The sequence below is a fragment of the Stenella coeruleoalba genome (assembly GCF_951394435.1).
Source record: "Stenella coeruleoalba genome assembly, chromosome: 16".
Lineage (NCBI taxonomy): Eukaryota > Metazoa > Chordata > Mammalia > Artiodactyla > Delphinidae > Stenella > Stenella coeruleoalba.
The window spans coordinates 8,204,645-8,213,432 of record NC_137162.1 but is presented as its reverse complement, the minus strand read 5'-3'; the positions used below and the strand labels follow the sequence as shown (position 1 = coordinate 8,213,432).

The 8,788-nt window shown below is 48.7% G+C and overlaps 1 protein-coding gene across 1 annotated transcript in view; it reads right to left on the bottom strand.

Moving 5' to 3' along the window:
- Window positions 1-1,067: 1,067 nt before the first annotated feature.
- CHST15 (carbohydrate sulfotransferase 15) overlaps window positions 1,068-8,788 on the bottom strand; it is a 98,622-nt gene continuing 90,901 nt past the window's right edge. Inside the window, exon 10 of the transcript XR_013824221.1 lies at window positions 1,068-1,141. The gene's annotated coding sequence lies outside the window, so the exon portion shown is untranslated. The remainder of the gene's footprint in view (window positions 1,142-8,788) is intronic.

The window sequence follows — 8,788 nt, the reverse complement described above, 5'->3', positions numbered from 1 at the left end:
CAAACTGTTTGGGTGCTATTTTTAAATATTTAAATAAATGTCCTCTATTTCCCAGCCTAGGAAGCAGGCTCGGGGCAGAAGGGGAGGGGGTCTTCTGTGCCACCGTCCCCCCAGGCCTCCCCGCCTTGCCTCACACTGGAGACACAGTGGTGAGGACAGGGGCCTGAAGATGCTGGGCACCGAGGGATGTGCATACCACCATGAGCTGCAAGCAGGGAGGTGCCTGCCTTGTCTGAGAACCCCGCCCTTTGCCCTGCTGGTCTGTGTTTATGGAAAGCTTTCCATCAAGTCCTTGTCCCTCCACATACACTCAGGCCACACAGATTTCCTTCCAGGTGTCGGACGGGAAGTGGCAGCAACGAGAAGAGGGACTCTGTCCCCGTGCTCTTCAGGGACCAGGCTTGTCCCCCAAACGCTGCAGGTGCCCCCAGCCATGGGGGCTGCTGGGAGGCCTTGCCCCTCGAGCCCCAGCCCACAGCCAGCCAGGTGAGCAGGACCCAGCAGAGGGACAGAACAGGAGTCCATGGCTCTCCACTGTCCTGCAATTCCAGCCACCAGGCCAACCGGGTGACCGGACCAAGGGGGTTTCCAGAATGCAGGACTTTGAGTGCTGAATTCAAGAAAGTCCTGGGAAACCGGGACACGTAGGTCACCCTAGGGCCGACCTAGCCTCCAGCCACCCCAAATGTAACTCTCGAGATTTTGTTTCTCTTGGTCTCTCTTTGTGTGACTCTTTCTGGATCCCGGCGAACTCTACTGGGGCAAGAATATGCTTTTGATGCTTATAAGCCCAGAGCCGCTTATAAATTCCTAATTTGGGGCCAGCGGTTGCTCCAATTTAGCTCCTGGCACCAGGCCCGTTCAGCTCCTTGAAGTTCAAGGTTACTGCAGACAGAAGGACGAAGGAGGCCCTGTGCCTTCTGACTGGGTTTTTGGCAAGCTCTCAGCGCTTCTCCTGAGTGCACCAGGCCTGGTCATCTTCCACGAGGACGGTCGCTGCCTTTGTTTCCAGCCCCTTGCCTGATGCTCTCGGTGAAGTTGACATGCTCGGTTCAGGAGCACACGTTCCCCGTTCAAGTTCAAGTTCAGCTGTTGAACATCCCTCTCTCTGCTCCTCCTAGGAGGTCTGGAAGGGAAGTTCCTGTTGATGAAAGAACACGTTGTTGCGTAAATTTCTGAATTTTTTGTTTATTCCCAGCCAAAGGCTCTTGAAGTTAAAAGCCAGGATTTTGCCACCTGCACACTTTCCTTTGTGACCTGCCCCCGGAGCAATGTGGGCCTCCTGACCAGCAGCCCAGTTCAAGGGTTTGGGGGTTAGAAGGAGCCCATCTGTTCATGTATCACAGGTCATCCTGCTGGCATGACACAGGAGGGCTCTGATCTATCTGCCCCCCTGGCTAACTGAATGATTTCTGTGTCTTCTCCTCCCTGAAAGAGATGAAATGCAGTGATGTACCCATTCCTCACCTTTCCTGTACCTGACCCTTTGCCATGACACTTTCAAGGCCCCCCACTGTGGGCCTGGCATCCTGCCCCAGAGATTTCAGTCTCTGCCCCGTGACTTGCTTTTACCAATGGGATTTTAGCAAACATGACAAAAGCAGAAGCTTGAAGAAACACTTGCATCTCTCCCTCACCCCCTTTTGCTTCTCAGCCTTTTCCACAAGAACATGCCCAGGACAGCCTGCCGGAGGGTGGGCCATGTGGGGTAAAGCCAAGGTCACCAGTTGTCCCAGCTGTGTCCACCCTGGGTCTACCAACCTGCAGCCAACTGGCAGACATGTGGCTGAGCCCAGCCACAACCAGAAGAACCGTCTGGCAGAGCCCAGCCTAAGTCACTGACCCCCAGACTCATGACCTGTTAAATCAATGCGAACAGTGTGACACTGAGGTTTGGTAAGGTTTTTGTTATGCAGCATCATCGTGGCAAGTGATGACAGATTCACTCCAACTCCAGCTGCCAGAGGAAGCTTTCAGTTTCTCTGAAGTCTCAGGACCCAGCATGGTGCCAGGTATGGTTTGAGGCTGAAGGTGGAGATGGAAAGAGCCTGGGGTCGGGCAGACCAGAGTGTGGACCTCAGGTATGACTGTAGCAAGTTAGTTAACCCCTCTCTAGACTGGGGGCACTACTGATACTACTGATCCTAAAATTCTCATAGCTACAATGTATCGTGCAGTTATGCCTCTGGAATAACGGTAAGAGCTTTACCGTTGGATTTTCACCACAACCCTGTCACGATATGTCTCTTTTTCAGAGGAAGAAACTGGGGCTCTATGTGGTGAATTGGTTGGGCCAGGGGCACACAGCACATGCTATACTAAGTTTTGTTTTATGTGTGTTTTGCTTTGAGCAGCATATAGAATTGTCTATATAATATGACTCAACTAATCAAAAGTGTAGAAAAATAAGATTGGAAAAAAATATGACGATAGCAGTTGCCACAGAGTGCAAGGGCTTTTTTTTTAAATTTAGTTTATTCATTCATTTATTAAACAAATGTGTTTTTTAATTTTTTTAATTAATTAATTTATTTATGGCTGTGTTGGGTCTTCGTTTCTGTGCGAGGACTTTCTCTAGTTGTGGCAAGCGGGGTCCACTCTTCGTCGCCGTGCGCGGGCCTCTCACTATCGCTGCCTCTCTTGTTCTCTGTGGAGCACAGGCTCCAGACGCGCAGGCTCAGTAACTGTGGCTCACGGCCCAGTTGCTCCGCGGCATGCGGGATCTTCCCAGACTAGGGCTCGAACCCGTGTCCCCTGCATTCGCAGGCAGATTCTCAACCACTGCGCCATCAGGGAAGCCCAAACAAATGTTTTTTTAAACACCTGTTTCTTCTAGGCATTCTTTCAGGCATTGGGTATGTGGCAATGAACAAATATATATATATGTGTGTGTGTGTATGCATACATGTGTTTATAATATATGTATAGTGTTATATGCATAGTGCTGGGTGTAAATGCCCTCTAGAAACTCCCATGGGCCAATACTTACAGTGATTTGTTGGATAAATGGCGTAACTCCCTGATTCGATGAATGCAAAATGCTGAGCTTTGTGTTCTACGCCAGGTTCCAGAGTCTCCAACATGAGCAAGCTTCATTGGCTTAGTACAAGGTCTTGACATATTTTTCTTTATTTTTGTAGTAACTTAAAATGTTTAATAAATGTGTATTATCTTTTTAATAAGACATACCATTTTTAAACATTTCTCTTCACACGTACTTAACTGTGTATTCTATACCACGTGGCCAATGACAGTATGTCCTTCATATTTTCTAATTGTAATCAGTATAAGGTCCTTTGGCTCAACCAACTGGAAGACTAGTTATTATGGATGACTTCCTCCTAAAAATATATAGAAATGCTGGTAAAATATGTATTAGGATAGGAAAGGTTGGGGTAACATATAGACCCCAAAATATAAAATGGTTGAAACATAATACAAAGGGACTCCTGTTTCTTGGAGATCTTGCAGAGGACCAATACTGAGGACAACAAGAAGGCTGATGGCACACCAAGAAACATTTGTTTGAAGGCATTGGAGAAGCAATCAAGCCTAAAAGGCCAAGGTCCTGCACTGGCACCTTGAACAAGCTTCATTTGCTGAGTATTAGGTCTTGACATTTTTTTCTTTATTTTTGTATTAAACTTAAAATTTTTAATAAATGTGTACTTTTCTACTCAGGGCACTTGGGAATCCTGGACAGAGCAAGAGGCAAGGGGTCCAGGTTAGAGCTACCAGGGGAATCAAGGAAACTAACAAAGACGCTGGTAGGCTTATGGACCTGGAAAGACAAAAATGAGATTCTTGGGGGTGGCAGTGGGGCAAAGAACTAAGCCCAGCTCTCAGTCAATTTCCCCCTCAAAATATCTGAAGATTTCTGAAGCTGAACAAGATGAAAACTAGAAAGGTAAACACAGAGCCTGAAAAGTAAGTGAAGTTTTTTAATTTTCTCACTGTGCTGAGGACACAAGGACTAGAGTTCAGGACCTATCATGGGGCAAGAGCCCTGATGAACACACCTTAAAACCATGCTGTAGGAGCAGACATGAGCAGAGGTGTTCCAATCCTGCCACCCAGCCCTGAGTAGCAGTACTTGAATAGCATCCACTCAGTTCCTGATTGGATTAAGATGACTAAGTCCCACCCCTACACACACAGTTTATCCACCCATCAGAGAAAAGGATGAATGATGCCCAGAATTCAATGAAAAATTACTAGGCATGCCAAGGAACAGGACCAAATGGCCAAATACCAGGGGGAAAGGGAAGGGGAGCAGACAACATTAAATAGGTACAACAAATAGAAAGCAAATAGTAAAAGTGTAGCTATAAATCCAAATATATTAATCGTTAAATTAAATGTAAATGGACTAAATACTCCAAATAAGACTAAAACTTCACATCAGATTTTTAAAACTTGTTTATATTTTGGTTACAAGAGATCTACCTCAAAAACAAGCAAAAAATGGTGAAAGTAAAGGTTGGGGAAAAAAACTATGCCAGATAAGCACTAAACCAAAAAGAGAAAGAGACAAATCTATAATAATGTTAGAAGACATTAGCACATGCCTCTCAACAAAAATAGGAAAGCAATAAGGATATAAGTGTGACCAGCACAATTAGCTTGAACTATATTACATCCAACAATGACAGAATACGCACTCTTTAAATGCACAAATATTTAAGAAAATGAACCATATGCTGGGTCACAAAGCCAACCTCACAAATTTTAAAGGATTTACATCATTCAGAGATGTCTTCTGACCACTGCAAAATTAATCTAGGAATTAATAACAAAAGTTGACTAGAAAATTCCCATCTCTGCCCTGCTAGCCATCTCGGCACCCCCAAAACATGTCAATTTCTTTCTAATTCATAGGCAAGTTTGAAAGAAGGAAGGAGGGCACTTCTTGAGCCAGAAATAAAGTAGGAACCGCAAGCCAGAAGGATCATTCATGAGCCAACACCACAGAAGCCCAGGGAGGGGTCAAATATAAATATGTGTCCTAAGGGCTAGGGGCTGGGTTTTAACACTCAGGGAAGAGAGGAAATACATCCCTGACATAGAAGAGGCAGAGGTGAACTGGGTACTCTGAATAAAGTCAGGTCCCTGGAAGACTGGCCCTTCCTTATAAGAAAGACTCAGAAAATACAAGCGCAATCTCAGGAGCAAAGCTTGACTCTGCTCAGAAAAGATGAGGGTGCATAAAAGTTCCCATTAAAATTGGAAGCTCCAAAATATTGGCTCTCAACTGAAAGTAGATATGAGGACCAATGTTATTTTAGTTAATTGAATGTTAGACCGCCACACTGTAGGAAACAAATAAGTATCAGATAATAACCATCCTCTCACTGGGCTTTTCAGTGGTTTTACACATTATGGACAAATGGAAAATGGGATAAATTGTGCCAGATTTTTTCCAGAATAAAACATTTTTTGGAGAATAAAACAAACAAAATGGAAGCTCCAAACCCACCCCACCCAACCAGATGGACAGTTTTAATTTATACTTCCCATAAAGCAAGGACATCCCAAACCAAAAAGTTATTGCAAAATTTGTTTTTAGAGAAATGATCCCTTGGATCCAGACCAAAGCAAAGATAAAATCCTTTCCAGGAAATACCTCCCATCCCAGGGCATGTGGGCCTCCCCTAGAAAACAAATGGTAATACACCCCAAGAAAAACTCAAAATAATTTTTTAAAATCACAAAATACACAAGGAAACAATTCACAAGGGAAAGTCAGCAGATTAAAAAATAAACAGAATGATTAATCCCCCAAGCACTTATAATAACAGTTCAAATGAAATAATAAATCATGTTTAAAATGTTTAAAATGATTAAAGACATAAAGAAGGAATTAAAAACCATATTTAAGGGACTTCCCTGGTGGTCTAGTGGTTAAGACTTTGCCTTCCAATGCAGGGGGTGCGGGCTCGATCCCTGATTGGGGAGCTAAGATCCCACATGCCTCATGGCCAAAAAACCAAAAAAGCATAAAACAGAAGCAATATTGTAACAAATTCAATAAAGACTTTAAAAATGGTCCACATCAAAAAAAATCTTTAAAAAAAATCTAAAAAACAAGGTTCTATGAAAAAATAACAGATGGACTTGAAAATGAACCAAATTGACATTCTACAATTGAAAATCACCCCCCAAAAAAGTCACTTAAAAACTAAAAAATTAATAGTTTAGAGAGCAGAATTGGTGACGTAGAGAAATAGAAAGATTTGGTGAACTGAGACATAACTGGAAGGAAATTTCACAGAATGCAGTGCGGGTATAGAGGTTAAACATCCGAAAGAGACTGACAGGTGGGAGAATGGGTGAGAAGGGCCAGGGTAGAATCCAGTGGGGGCCCTGAGGGAGCTGGGGGGCACTGAACATGCCCCGCCCGACATCAATTCTCCATCCAGCTCATAGCAGCCTGCCCATCCCGTGGCTGGAGGGGGGTACGTGACAAGTCCTGGCCACTGAAACATGAGCAGCCTGGACAGGGTCACCTCACAGCTGAGGCAGGGGCTGAGAAAGTCACATGTTCCAGAAGGGGCAGCCCCCAGCTGGGGAGGAAGAAGCCCCCCCTGGAGCTTCTGGGATGGAGAAGCCCGAGGAAGAGAGCTGTGAAGAAGCAGAGTGAGGGGTACAACTGCGGCAGGTGCTAATAAAGTGGGCTGGTTCTCTTTGCTTGTTACCCAGTCCTGAACATCCTGGCCCGGTGAGCACAGCGATGTATCCGGGTTACGCTAAGCATGGCTTGTCATCGAGACCCTGGACCTTCCCAGAGCTGCACCGTGGCAGCAGCTCCAGACCTGCCTGTCGGAACCACAGCCCCAGCCCAGCACAGCCTCACCCTGTCCGGCATGCACCTCACTGCTGGAGGAAGAGCAAGCCGGGAGGAAGGAGGAGAAGGGACGGAGAGAGGAGAGAGCAGAAACAGCTGGAAGGCAAATGGGACAGGGGAGAGGTCAGGTCTGCCTGGTAGACTAGGTCAAGAAGAGGAGGACCGGGCTTCCCTGGTGGCGCAGTGGTTGAGAGTCCGCCTGCCAATGCAGGGGACACGGGTTCAAGCCCTGGTCTGGGAGGATCCCACATGCCGCGGAGCAACTGGGCCCGTGAGCCACAACTACTGAGCCTGCGCGTCCGGAGCCTGTGCTCCGCAGCAAGAGAGGCCGCGATAGTGAGAGGCCCGCGCACCTCAATGAAGAATGGCCCCTGCTCGCCGCAACTAGAGAAAGCTCTCGCACAGAAACGAAGACCCGACACAGCCAAAAATAAATAAATTTAATTAATTAAAAAAAATAAAAAAGAAGAGGAGGACCCACTGCCACGTGGAGGTCCCAGACCTCAGCTCGTCTACACTAAGGCAGGACGGAGGTCAGCACAGGACACCCCGGGAGAGGGGGTCCCCTAGGACCCCTGTGCTCCTCCCCCACATCTGGGAAGGACAAGGGTAACAGAGGAGCCTGCCTGCGTAGGGCTGAGAGGCCGCAGAGCACTGCTTATGGAGGTGGGGCCTGGAGCCGGGAGCCAGGAGGGCCATCTTGCAGGCAGGAGAGAGGAGAGCCCAGGAAGGTGGTGATGCTGGGAGGAGTGGAGAAGGCAGAACAGGGACGGGTGAGGGTGGAGCTCTGCAGGTCTGCAGGCAGAAGCTTCAAGCCCAGCCCCTTCCCGTCACCAATACTCCCGCGTCTGAGGTCCCCCTGGGGCGGGTGAGGGCTCCCCCAGGGCCCTCTTGAGCCATGCACAGTCCTAGGAGGGTGCCCGAGACCCAGGTTCAGGTCAGCTCAGGACAGGGTATTAGGAAGGGTGGCACAGAGGACGAGGGTTGAGAAGGGGAGGCCTACGCGTGGGAAGGATCAAGATGGGGAGAGGCTGGGGAGGTGCCTGACCACTACCAGTCCTAAAGGGGCAGAAGGGTCTCAGCTCAGCCCACTAGGAGCTGTGCTCTGGCCGCGCCAGATAGAGCGGCGGGAGCACCTGACGGAGAGCCAGGCTGGCCCTCTCCCAGCCGTCCTTTCCCTGCAGGTGCTGTGGGTGTGATCCTACACGGCCTGCAGGCCACTCGGCGGAGGTCGGGGCGGGGGGAGAGCCTGGAGACCAAGAAGCACATGTGAACACCTCTGGGGGCTCCTACGACCATCCTTCTCGCCACATAATGGCACCTCCAGAACAAGGCTCCTGGTTGGCTGATCTGAGACCACAGTCCTTCCACCCTTGGACGCCCTCTTATTAGGGTTACTGCTAGTCCCCAGGAGCTCCCTGGCCCAGGTGAGCGTTGAGCAAGAAGGCAGCGGAGGGTCAAGCGGGCCATCCAGATTGGTGATGTGCATCTGCCAGGGTAGCCCTTGGAAAGGCGGGCTGAGACAGGCCCCCTGGGTGCAGTGCCTAGAGAGGACACACGGGGGCAGCACAGGGCTGTGTTTCGGTGCCTTCTGCTCCCAGGGCAGCCATCCTGGAATCCCAGAAGAGTGTGGGGGGGGGGGGGGGGGCTTGCCACTCGCGGCCCAACCCCTTCTCCAGACACTTCCTCTGCAAAACACCTTGGGCTCGTAAGCAGCGTGGGGAAAGTGTCAAGTCTTCAAAAGGCGACAAAGAGAAGGGCAGATCTGAAAGGGCCCCTTGAAATCCTCCAGGCCCCCACCCTGCTCAGTAGCTGGGGAAACAGGCTCAGAGAAGTTAAGTCACTGGCTCAGTGTCATCCAGATCCCTAGCTCCCAGGTCTCTCTCTCTAGGCACTCACTGCCTGCCTCTTGGGGACATCACTCCACGGCTGGGGTATCTGAGG